General features: G+C 33.3%; 1 protein-coding gene across 1 annotated transcript in view; it reads right to left on the bottom strand.

Moving 5' to 3' along the window:
• LOC120133418 (coniferyl alcohol acyltransferase-like) overlaps positions 1–12,756 on the bottom strand; it is a 28,579-nt gene that overhangs the window by 427 nt on the left and 15,396 nt on the right. The window lies entirely within an intron of this gene.

Below are 12,756 nucleotides of genomic sequence, written 5' to 3' on the forward strand. Positions count from 1 at the left end.
TCTTGTTTAGATGTATTTTTTTAGGGTTGTTTTTGTATATTTGGTGGTAATTTTCGGGTAGAAGGGGAAAAGAGGAAAAAGTGTATTTTTCTCTTCGAAACCACAACAGACAATGGTTATTGGCGTCGATCCATGGCGGCTGATGTAACAACCTCAACACCTGGTTACTGACCAAATTGTAAAACTTCAGAATTTGGTGACTAAAGCAGAATAATTGAATAGTATTATAATTTGGTATAGGGTTAAATTGCAAGGAAGATGGAATTGAAGGATATAATAGTCAATTGCATGGAAAATAATTAAAGAAGAGATATATATTAGCTACACGTGGAAGAGAATGAAGCAAAACACAAGGTTTCAGAGTTCTCTTCTTCTCTTCTTTCTCCACACGTGAAGGGTCAAAACAAAGGTGAGATTTCTCATGAGCTAATTGTTTGCTGAAAATTAAGTTTTGTTTTGATCATTAGATGCTAATTAAGCTTAAGGAAAGCTTAAGTTGCTTTAAAACAACAAGATGAAAGGTGTAGGAAGAATTCAAGATTAAGAGTTCTTGAATGGAATTTTGAAATAGAGTTCATAATTAGAATTGGAGGTTGAATTTGACTTGCCATCGACTTAATTAAGACATACGAAGTGTTAGAATTAGAGTTAGAACATGTTGGAATTTGAGTGAGATTCTTGAATTCTATGTGGATGATTGAATTTTGAAGTTTAAGAGGTATTGAATGGGTATTAATTAGTTTAAATAGGTGTATAAGAGTGAAGAATATAAAAGGAGGTGAAATATGAAGTGTTGAGAGGAAAATGAAGGGATTTTCGTGCTCAAAATGACATTTATGGGTTGTGTGCATCGGTACATCTTCAATGTGTATCGATGCACTCTCAAATAAATAAACATCGAATGTAATTAGTGCATCGATGCACCCTCTTAAGATGAAAACATCGAATATGATTTGTGTACCGATGCATCGATACATACCTTCATTAAGAAATGAAATTAGCCTTTATTTTATGTTGAGTTAATCGATTGACGAATATGGCCAAGAGGGGAGTGAATTGGCAATTAAAATTTTGGTGGAAGCTTTTGCAGAAAATTGAAAGAAATTTTCACATCGATTTAGAGTGGTTCGACTTTCTCAACCAAAGTCTACGTCCACTACCTTAGCTATCCACACTAAGGATTTTCCACAAATTCACTAATTTGTCTTTCTTTTGAGGACAAAGAGTAACCTTACAAACCCTCAAGAATTATACCCCAAATTCTTGAGAACACTCTCTCCCAAAGAGAACAATACAAATTTGCAAACTTACAAGGAAATCCTCACAAGGTAGATTGTTTGCACAATTCTAGAACAAAGAAAAGAACACTCAATAATGAATACAATTGAGCACAATAAGTGTTCTTGAAAGCAAAATGAATATTGAATGAAAAAATAGGCTTGAAATGCTCAAACTTGAGGTTTGATGCTTTATATTTGATTCTCTCTTGATTCTAGTTGCTTGATGTTTCTTGTTATTGATCAATGGCTTCTAAGCTTGCTTAAATACACCTTGAATCACTTCTGAACGTTTGTGATCATTAATGAAGATAATATATCTGTTTTAGTGTGAAATCAATTAATAAAACAGTTTGGAGTGTAGGGGGAATCGGTACCCCTCATAGGGAATCGGTTCCCTAAGTGTAAAGTTTAAATATTTCGACCGTTGAACAGTGGGGGGAATCGGTACCCCCTTGGGGGAATCGGTTCCCTCCGAGCATACTAGAATTCTCGGAGCCAAACCATTCAGCGGGAATCGGTACCCCCTTGGGGGGAATCAGTTCCCTCTGAGCAATCTGAAATTTTTGGCTTTGAAACGGTTCGAAATATTTTGTAAAATTATTTTGAAATTGTTTTAAGATTAAAAACTTAATTTTACACTTGAGTAAGGATTAAAAATGACTTTTGAAAGATTTAGAGTAATGTTTTGATATTCGAATAATTATATCGAATATACTTAGAAAATCTTTTTGGAAAATCTTAAAATTCATTTAACTTAATTTGTTATATCGAAATATCAAAATGTTTTCAACAATCTCCCCCTTTTTGATATAACAAAACATTTTAGTAATTTTAAGATTTTGAAATCAAGTTTTGAAATTACTCCACCTTACTTTAACATTTCTCCCATTTAAAACATTTAACAGTTCTCCCCCTTTTTGTTAAATCAAAAAGACATTTTAAAAGAATTTAAACAAGGTTTTCAAATCACTTAGCCAATTTGATTATATATAGTTTAAGCTGCTAAGATCACAATCAAGAGAAACGTTAGCCATTAGTTTCATAATCAATATTCATAATTAATGTGACATGGCAAAATTGGTCATATATCTAACATGATGTAAATGATGCAATAATGAATAAATTTAACCACACCAAATATATAAGTTCAAACATCCAAACAAATCCAAAGTCTAATAATCAACAAAATCAAACATTCCAAAATATTCAAAATGTTGAAACAATAATCTTTTAGTTCAAAGTTCTAAAGCTAAACACAGAATCAAACATCCGAATCGGGAGGAAAACGAGCTCTCATAGCGGCCATCTCATGTGAGAGTGCATCAATACGTTCATTCATCGAAGCGTTGTTTGTGCGCATCTCTCGGAGAATTTCTAATTGTTGAGCTCCCATTGTGGATAAATGAGACTCTATAGAAGTAAAGCGTGAATCCATGGTAGCATATCAGAAATCGAATGTCTCCATAAAAGATTGAAAATATGGAGGCATTTTATACGTTTGTTGTGCTTGCTCCTTGGGCTGCTTAGGCTCATCTTCGGCTTCATCGATGTCTCATATTAATTGTTCAAGCTCGGGATCGTCGTCAGCTTCTGGTGGAGCTCGTGAAAAACTAGCTTCCGGAGTATTTTCAGAAGATCGAACCCATTCACCGGTTTCCTTATCCTTTATACATCCCGTTCTCGTTAAGGAAAGAAGATTAATTTGTTTCTTTAGAGGAAATGAGGCATCTAGACCAACACTAAGCCCGGCTTTAGTAAAAAGATTACTCAAAATGCAACCGTAAACTAGAGATGAACAGAGTTTCTTGTTAAGAACAAGATTTACGGTTTCAATAATTTCAGCAAAAATGATCTGAGGTATGTTTATTTTAATATTTTTTTCGAAACAATGTAACCACCAAAGATCCAAGGCTCTAAGAGTAGAATAACGACCTCCGGATGGTCGAAACCACCAAGAAATCATTAAATGAAGAAAACGTTCATGAAGGTCTAAGACACTCGCACTATCCCTTCTTTTATAACGAGAACCTAAAATTTGTTTTTAATTTGAAATACCATCGTTATCTAATCCTAATGCCTTGGCTATGTAAGCCGAGTTAATATGTAAGAATTGTCCTATGAGGTAGGAACGAACTTCTATGGTCTCAGTTTGAGCTTGGTTTTTGACACAAACAGCATTAGAATAAAAGATGCGAACAAGTTGATGGTAAACTATAGGTTCAAGGTCACAAAGTTTATCAAATTTCCACTCTTGTAAAGAGGAAGATATTTAAAATTAATATCTAACATAGCTTGACGAGAAGGGATACGTTCTTCTCTAATTTTGTAAGAGTCGAAATATTGATAATACCAAAAACGATGATTTCTAGGACCAAGATGATTGAAGCATGAATTTTGGATAGTTATATTGGCATCAACTGGATTAGGATTAGGAATTGAAATTTCAGGAATAGGAGGAGGATTTGGAGGTGGATTTGGTTGACGGTGTGAGCGACTAGATGATGACCTAGCACGTTTATGATTGGACATGGTTTAGGAAATCAGAATAGAATGGATAACCTACAATTTAGAAAACACATGTATGCAATTCAATCAATCCCAAAACTCAATTGAGTCCTCAATATTTCAAGGTTCTCTAAATCAATCCTAATGGGCAAAGTTTTTGAAAACTATTGAAAAATAATATTTTGAAAAACAATATATGTATAGTTTTCATAACAACAACATAATTCAATTAAAACACAATAATTTGAAAGAAAAAAAATTATTTCGAAAATTTCAAAATTTTTGGAAAATTCTTGTGTTTTTTATGAAATTAGTTGTAATATCTAGTTTCTAATCACTAAACAATCAATGCCCGGTCACTATTTCTATCTAGAACTCATTAAAACTAGTCCTATATTCAAAATCAATGAAATAGAGAGTTTAGAAAAATTTGCCTTGAAAGATGAGATTGAGTGGATTTTGATGTTGTTTGCATGATTTTAATGATGCTTGCAAGTTTAGAAGATGATATTTGAAGAGAATTTTGATTGAAAATGTTGTTTTGAGGTAAGAATGGAGATAGAGAGAGTAGAGAGGGGAAACGGCAGAAGAGAAGAGAATAGAGGTTTTGAGCCAAAACCAAGGGTTCTGCCTGATAAAACCAGAACCCCATGGGGGTATCGATTCCCCTGTGGGGGAATTGGTTCCCCTTCAAAGGGGGAATCGGTTCCCTTATGGGGGTATCGATTCCCTCTGCACCAAAATGCTAAAATCCGATTTTAAACACACAAAATGTTAAATTAATTTTCTCTAGTGGTATTGGCAACTCATATATTGAAAATTAATCATGTTCAAACAATCAAATTAATCTTTAAACGATATTTGAACATAAAATTAATTTTTCATCAAGAATCATAAACTCCCCCTAACTAATAGCAATGAATACAATGAAAAATTAGCATTTTTCATTTAGTCTTAAAAGTGCTAAAATTATTTTAAACACTAAGTGAAGATAGGTTGGTCAAACCTAATTCTCTCCTAAATGTCCAAAATCTTTCCTTTTCTAAAGGTTTTGTAAAGATATCCACTAATTGGTGCAAAGTATCAACAAATTCTAGAACTACATCTTCCTTAGTGACATGGTCTCTAGTGAAGTGATGTCTTATTTCAATATGCTTAGTTCTAGAGTGTTGGATGGGATTTTTAGTGAGACAAATAGCACTAGTATTGTCACACTTGATAGGAATGGTACCAACTTCAATTCCATAATCAAAAAGTTGTTGTTTCATCCATAAAACTTGTGCACAACAACTACCAGTTGAAATGTATTCGGCTTCAGTGGTAGATAATGTAACACAATTTTGTTTCTTTGAAAACCAAGAAATCAACATATTTCCAAGGAATTGGCAAGTACCGGAGGTGTTTTTCTTATCTAATTTGCATCCTCCATAATCCGTATCAGAAAAGGCATGCAAGCTAAAGCTAGAGTCTCTAGGATACCAAAGTCCTAAACTAGGAGTGTCCTTAAGGTATCTAAAGATTCTCTTAACAGCTAGTAAATGTGATTCCTTAGGACATGATTGAAATCTAGCACATAAGCAAACACTAAACATAATGTCCGGTCTACTTGCAGTTAGATAAAGCAAAGAGTCAATCATTGACCTATATAATTTAACATCTACACATTTACCTCCTTCATCTAAGTCAAGCTTTGTTGAAGAGCTCATTGGAGTGTCATGAGGTTTGCCATTTTCTAGTCCAAACTTTTTGAGCATATCTTTGACGTACTTAGCTTGATTGATGAAGATGCCATCTTTTCTTTAATTGATTTGGAGTCCCAAGAAAAATGAGAGCTCCCCCATCATGCTCATCTCAAACTCACTTTGCATTAGCTTAGAAAATTCTTGGCAAAGAACATCATTAGTAGAACCAAATATTATCATCAACATAAATTTGAACTACTAATAAATCTTTACCTTTATGCTTTAAAAACAATGTAGTGTCAACCTTCCCTTTTGAAAAACCCTTTTCAATTAAAAAATTTGGCAATCTTTCATACCAAGCTCTAGGAGCTTGTTTTAAACCATAAATCGCTTTTTTCAATTTAAGAACATGATCCAGAAATTTTGAATCTTCAAAACCTGGAGGTTGTTCCACATACACTTCTTCCTTTATAAAACCATTTAAAAATGCACTTTTAACATCCATTTGATATAATTTAAATTCATGAAAACATACAAATGCTAATAACATTCTAATTGCTTCCATCCTAGCCACGGGAGCGTATGTTTCATCATAGTTTATGCCCTCTTCTTGAGTATACCCTTGAGCAACAAGTCTAGCCTTGTTTCTCACTATATTACCACTCTCATCAAGCTTATTCCTAAATACCCATCTAGTACCTACAGTAGATTTATTACTAGGCCTTTTAACTAATGTCCATATTGTACTTCTCTCAAATTGATTTAATTCTTCTTGCATAACCATAATCCAATGTTCATCATTTAATGCTTCTTTAATATTCTTAGGCTCTATGCATGAAATAAATGCAATATAATTACAAATATTTCTAAGAGAAGATCGAGTTGTTACCCCTTTGGATGGATCACCTATAATCTCACCATCATTGACATAGTTGTACTCTCTTGGATAAGATACTTCCCTTTCTTCAATGGTTGGATTTTCAAGAGGATCATGAGTTTCCTCATTTTTCGTTTCTTCCTTTGATGATGGTTCTCCAACGTCATTTCTAACGTCATTTGTATTTATAATACCTACATCATCATTCACACAATAATCCTTCCTCGGAAGGGGATTATCATCGAAAACAACATGTATAGACTCTTCTACAACTAAAGTTCTTTTATTAAATACTCGATAAGCTTTAGAATTTAAGGAATAACCCAGAAAAATTCCTTCATCACTTTTAGCATCAAATTTGCCAAGGTTTTCTTTACCGTTGTTTAAAATAAAACATTTACATCCAAAAGGATAAAAATAGCTAATGTTAGGCTTTTTATTTTTGAAAATTTCATATGGAGTTTTCTTTAAAATAGGCCTAATCATTACTCGATTTACAACATAACAAGCTTATGGCTTCCGCCCAAAAATATTTTGGCAAATTATTTTCACAAAGCATGGTTCTAGCCATTTCTTCTAAAGTTCGATTTTTCCTCTCAACAACTCTATTTTGTTGAGGGGTTCTAGGTGCTGAAAAATTGTGACTAATACCATTAGAATTACAAAACTCAGTAAATCCAAGATTTTCAAATTCAGTGTCATGATCACTCCTAACACTAGTTATGGAGTAACCTTTTTCATTTTGGATTATTTTTGAAAACGTGATGAATTTTTCTAATGTTTCATCTTTAGTACTTATGAATAGAACCCAAGTATATCTAAAATAGTCATCTACCAAGACAAATGCATATTGTTTTCCACCCAAGCTAGTAGTCCTAGTTGGCCTAAAAAGATCTATATGGATCAATTGTAATACTCTACTAGTTGATACGTCATTAATGGATTTAAAAGAAACTCGCTTTTGTTTTCCTTTAAGACAAACATCACAGATTTTATCATTATCAAATTTAAGCTTAGGCAACCCTCGAACTAAATCACCTTGAGTTAGCCATTGCAAAACACTCATACTAGCATGTCCTAGTCTCTTATGTCATAACCAACTACCATGTTCATCCTTAGCAACTAGGAACAAATTAGTCATATGAATAGAATCTAAATGCACCATGTATATGTTTCCTATTCTATGACCAAAAAGCATAATCTGATTAGATGCAATGTCAATGACATTACAACCATTAATATCAAATATGACATTGAATCCCTTATCACAAAATTGACTAATACTCAATATATTATGCTTTAATCCATTCACATATAAAACATTCTTAATTTGTATGGAAGATGTATTACCAATAGTACCAATACCTTCAATGTGACCTTTTGAATCATCACCAAAAGTCACTTCTCCTCCATTTTTGGCGTTAAGCTCAATGAACTGGTTTTTGTCTCCGGTCATGTGTCTTGAGCATCCACTATCAAGGTACCATGAATTTGTATTTGTTTCCCGTGCCTTGTAGCAATGCTCCTTTTTCTACAAACATAGATTAATTTCTAATTTTTGGTACCCAAATTCTTTTGGGTCCATATTCATTAGTTTCCAAAATCCTAGTCCCCTTAGGTATCCATTTGTGTAGGATATCCTTATCTTTAGTGGTAATGAGCTCTTTAGGAACCCATATACTTCTAACGATTTTTCCATTAGAGGTTCTTTGGGGACCTCTATGATTGTAGTTTTTAAAACTTTTGTTAACAAAGTTGGATTTTGAATTTTCTCCATTTTCAAAACGTTTTGTTCCAACTTTATCTAAAGAAGTTTTAAGATCATCAATTTTCTTTTGATGATCATTATTGACCTTTGAAAGTAAATTTTGCAAATCCAAAATTTTCTTTTCAAACTCTTCTAGTTTGATTTGCAAATCTTTGATTTTACTTTCAAGATCGTTGTTGGTTTTGGATATGAGTTTATTTTCATTTTTCAATTTTGAAACATCATTTTTATATTTTAAAAACAATTTCTCATCATCCGAAGCCAACCCATTATATTCCTCTAATAACTCATCATAGGATAAATCATCAAAATCAGATGAGTTAGAGGTTACCTTAGAATCTTCCCCGAATGCCATCAAGCACAAGTTTGCTACTTCTTGTTCCTCTTCATCGGAACCTTCTTCATCGCTCCATGTAGCCACATAAGCCTTGTGCTTATTCTTTGATTGACCCATTCTCTTCAATTGTAGGCAATCATATTTGACATGCCCCGGCTTTTTGCATTCATAGCCAATGATCGGGTCCTTCTCTTTTGGTTCATTTTTTAGGCCTTCATTTCGTTTGAATTTTCTTTCTCGGTAAGGTCTCATCATTTTTCTGAACCGTTTGGCAAACAATGTCATTTCCTCGTCATCGTCATCTTCATCCGAATCACTCTCATTTTTTGTGGATTTGAGAGTAACTCCAATATTTTTATTCTTCTCTTTTTGTGTCTCTTCAATCTTATCAAGGTCCACCTCATCTTCAAGCATCATTTCATGAGTGAGGAGTGAACCGATTAGCTCTTCAAGAGTTATGGACGTTAGATCCTTAGACTCGATAATTGTTGTCTTCTTTGATTGCCACGATTTTGGGAGGGAGTAGACTAACTTCCTCACAAGCTTTTCATTTGAAATGGTGTCTCCGTATGATTTGAGACCATTGACAATCGTTGAGAATCTATCCGTCATAGCTTTTATATCTTCATTTGGTTTCATCCTGAAATTTTCATAGCTATGCGTTAGAATACTAATTTTAGATTTCTTTACCTCATCGGTACCTTCATGAGTGACTTGAAGTTTGTCCCATATTTCTTTGGCGGTTGTACAAGATGAAACTCTTCCGTATTCATCTGGTCCAAGAGAACAAAATATGATATGAATGGCTTTGGAGTTGAGCTGGAACATTTTTGTCTCTCATTCACTCCATAATCTTGGATGAGTGAGAGGCTTGAAGTATCCTTCTTCTACGACATTCCATGCTCCCATGTCACTTGCTTGAATGAACTAAATCATCCTATTTTTCCAATAGGCATAATTAGCCCCATTGAAGAAAAGAGGCTTGTTGACGGGCATCGAATCGAGATCGAAGTCAAAGTTTAAAGTAGAGGCCATTGATGACTTTGATTATCGATGTAACTCTTCCCGAATCGACTCAAAAGGCGATTAAACCTTCAAATGAGTTAGGCTCTGATACCAATTGTTGAGTTAATCGATTGATGAATATGGCCAAGAGGGCGTGAATTGGCAATTAAAATTTTGGTGGAAGCTTTGGCAGAAAATTGAAAGAAATTTGCGCAGCGATTTAGAGAGGTTCGACTTTCTCAACCAAAGTCTACGTCCACTACCTTAGCTATCCACATTAAGGATTTTCCACAAATTCACTAATTTGTCTTTATTTTGAGGACAAAGAGTAACCTTACAAACCCTCAAGAATTATACCCCAAATTCTTGAGAACACTTTCTCCCAAAGAGAACAATACAAATTTGCAAACTTACAAGTAAATCCTCACAAGGTAGATTGTTTGCACAATTCTAGAACAAAGAAAAGAACACTCAAGAATGAATACAATTGAGCACAATAAGTGTTCTTGAAAGCAAAATGAGTATTGAATGAAAAAATAGGCTTGAAATTTGATGCTTTCTCTTTGATTCTCTTTTAATTCTAGTTGCTTGATGTTTCTTGTTATTGATCAATGGCTTCTAAGCTTGCTTAAATACACCTTGAATCACTTCTAAAAGTTGGGGATCATTAATGAAGATAATATAGCCGTTTTAGTGTGAAATTAATTAATAAAACAGTTTGGAGCGTGGGGGGAATCGGCACCCCTCATAGGTAATCGGTTTCCTAAGTGTAAAATTCAAATATTTCGATCGTTGAACAGTGGGGGGAATCGGTTCCCTCCGAGCATATTGGAATTCTCGGAGCCAAACCATTCAGGGGGGAATCGGTACCCCCTGAGCAATCTGAAATTTTTGGCTTTGAAACGGTTCGAAATACTTTGTAAAATTATTTTGAAATTGTTTTAAGATTAAAAACTTAATTTTACACTTGAGTAAGGATTAAAAATGAATTTTGAAAGATTTAGAGTAATGTTTTGATATTCGAATAATTATATCGAATATACTTAGAAAATCTTTTTGGAAAATCTTAAAATTCATTTAACTTAATTTGTTATATCGAAATATCAAAATGTTTTCAACATTTTAGTCTAAGAAGTGATACCTTAGAATATATCAATTAGTATGTTGATATGTATCAATGTATTACTATGTAGATCTAGAGCGTAATTCTGTTCCGGAACTGTAACACCCCCAACCCGTACCCGACCTGGATACGAGTCCGACGTGTCACATTGACTTTTCAAATCTTGACTCTTAAGAAAAATCCCGGGAAATTTAAAACTTTATTTAAAACAAATACAGACTTGATCAGAGTGCTCATACTTAATGACTTATTACATGCCAATACTTTATACATAACCAAATACATACTTTGTCAAATACTTATGATCTGATCTTTTAGTAGTGATACTGTCTTTGCCACTTCTATTCTTTCACTTCTCGTTCTTGGTACCTACGTGTAAATCACTTACACGCTAAGTCATAGACTTAGTGAGGCATATAAAACATATAATATAACCATATATCATTTCCTATAAATAAAAGACATACATATACAAACACTATCAATAATCCTTTCCACTTACCATATACTCATCATATAACACATATAATTCATGTATGTGCATTCATATCATTGAATCACTACATATCAATATGCATGAATCTATGGTATGATAACAATATACAATCAGGTCATGCACACATGCAACTTACCTTCTTTTATCACTTTCACTTTCATTTGTCTTTCAATTTCATTGCCCATGTATATTATTGAGAATAGAGGTATGTGAGTACATTGAGGTTGTGCACTAATGCTGTCACCACAGCTCATATAAATGTCCCGAATGACCTATCCAGAGGTCACACAGACCCCGGTAACTATCCAAAGGTCATAAAGAACCTCGGCAACTGTCCATAGGTCCCAAAGAACCTAGGTAAACTGTCCATATGTTCCTTAGAACATAGGTATACTGTCCATATGTCTCTAAAGACATAGGTAAAACCCTCGACTCTTGGCACGCCAACTATACCTATAGCTCTCGTATCATATACTATGGGCATTTATTTATACATTTCGTATCACTTGTTCTTTCTCTTCTGTCACATATCACATGTATGTGTAACCATATATCTCATATCATATCACATGTATTATATATATACATGTATTCATGTAAATCATTTCATGTAATTCATATCACGTATATCACATGTGCATATAAGCTTATAGCTTCTTTCACATATACATGTAGTCACATAGCTTTCTTTCATGTAACCATGCATGTCATGTCAAATAACATATATCATATGTTGCATTTTCACTTAAGCATATAAATCATATAACATAGCATCCATCTATTTCTATGTATTAATGCATACATGGTAATCACATAACAATTTAGAAGTTACTTCTTACCATAGTAACTCCATCACTGGCTCATCACAAGCCAATGTTAATTCAATAAAATAAGTACAAAATAAATTGCACTCACCTTAGCTTTGCTTTGATTCGATTCTAATTCCTCAATTGTCCTGAAACGAATCACTTTCTATCTCTACATAACAATACACAGATTCATATCAATATTCCAATTAATATATTCTAAACTGTCACTTCTTAGGCTAAGAGAAAAGCCCATTTCCTCTTTCAATGAAGGTATGCATCGATGCACTACTTGTGCATCGGTGCATAAAATGCATTCGATGTTTTTATTTAAAAAGGATGCATCGATGCATTAGCTATGCATCGATGCATCAAAGGCATTCGATGTTCTTTCTTTTAAAGGAATGCATCGATGCACTTATGAATATGCATCGATGCACCTTGTCCAGAAATTGCATTTCAAGCCCGAAATTCATCAATTCTTCATTCAATTCTTCTATTTTAATCCCCTATTATGACTTTAAACTCAACTATCATTATTGAAACCAACTTATGTCCATATAAATCATATTTATCTTCCATATTTCATCAAGATTCTTAAAATTAAGAATCTTACTAAACTTTCAAATTTGTTATAAATCTTTTCTAACTTCATAAATCTCTTATTCTTCTTGATGACAAGTCAAATTCCATCTTAAAAATCTCTTATTAACTCTTTTCCAAAATTTCCTTTAAAAACCCATTTTCTTTAATCTTTCATAACTTCTTTATCTTTCAATCTTAAGATAACCTAAGCTTTCCTTAAGCTTAGTTATTATCTAATGATCAAAACCCAACCATAAATTTAACAAATAACCAACTAACAAAGAAACTCACC

This window comes from Hibiscus syriacus, unplaced genomic scaffold, assembly GCF_006381635.1.
Source record: "Hibiscus syriacus cultivar Baekdansim isolate YM2019G1 unplaced genomic scaffold, ASM638163v2 tig00110580_pilon, whole genome shotgun sequence".
NCBI lineage: Eukaryota > Viridiplantae > Streptophyta > Magnoliopsida > Malvales > Malvaceae > Hibiscus > Hibiscus syriacus.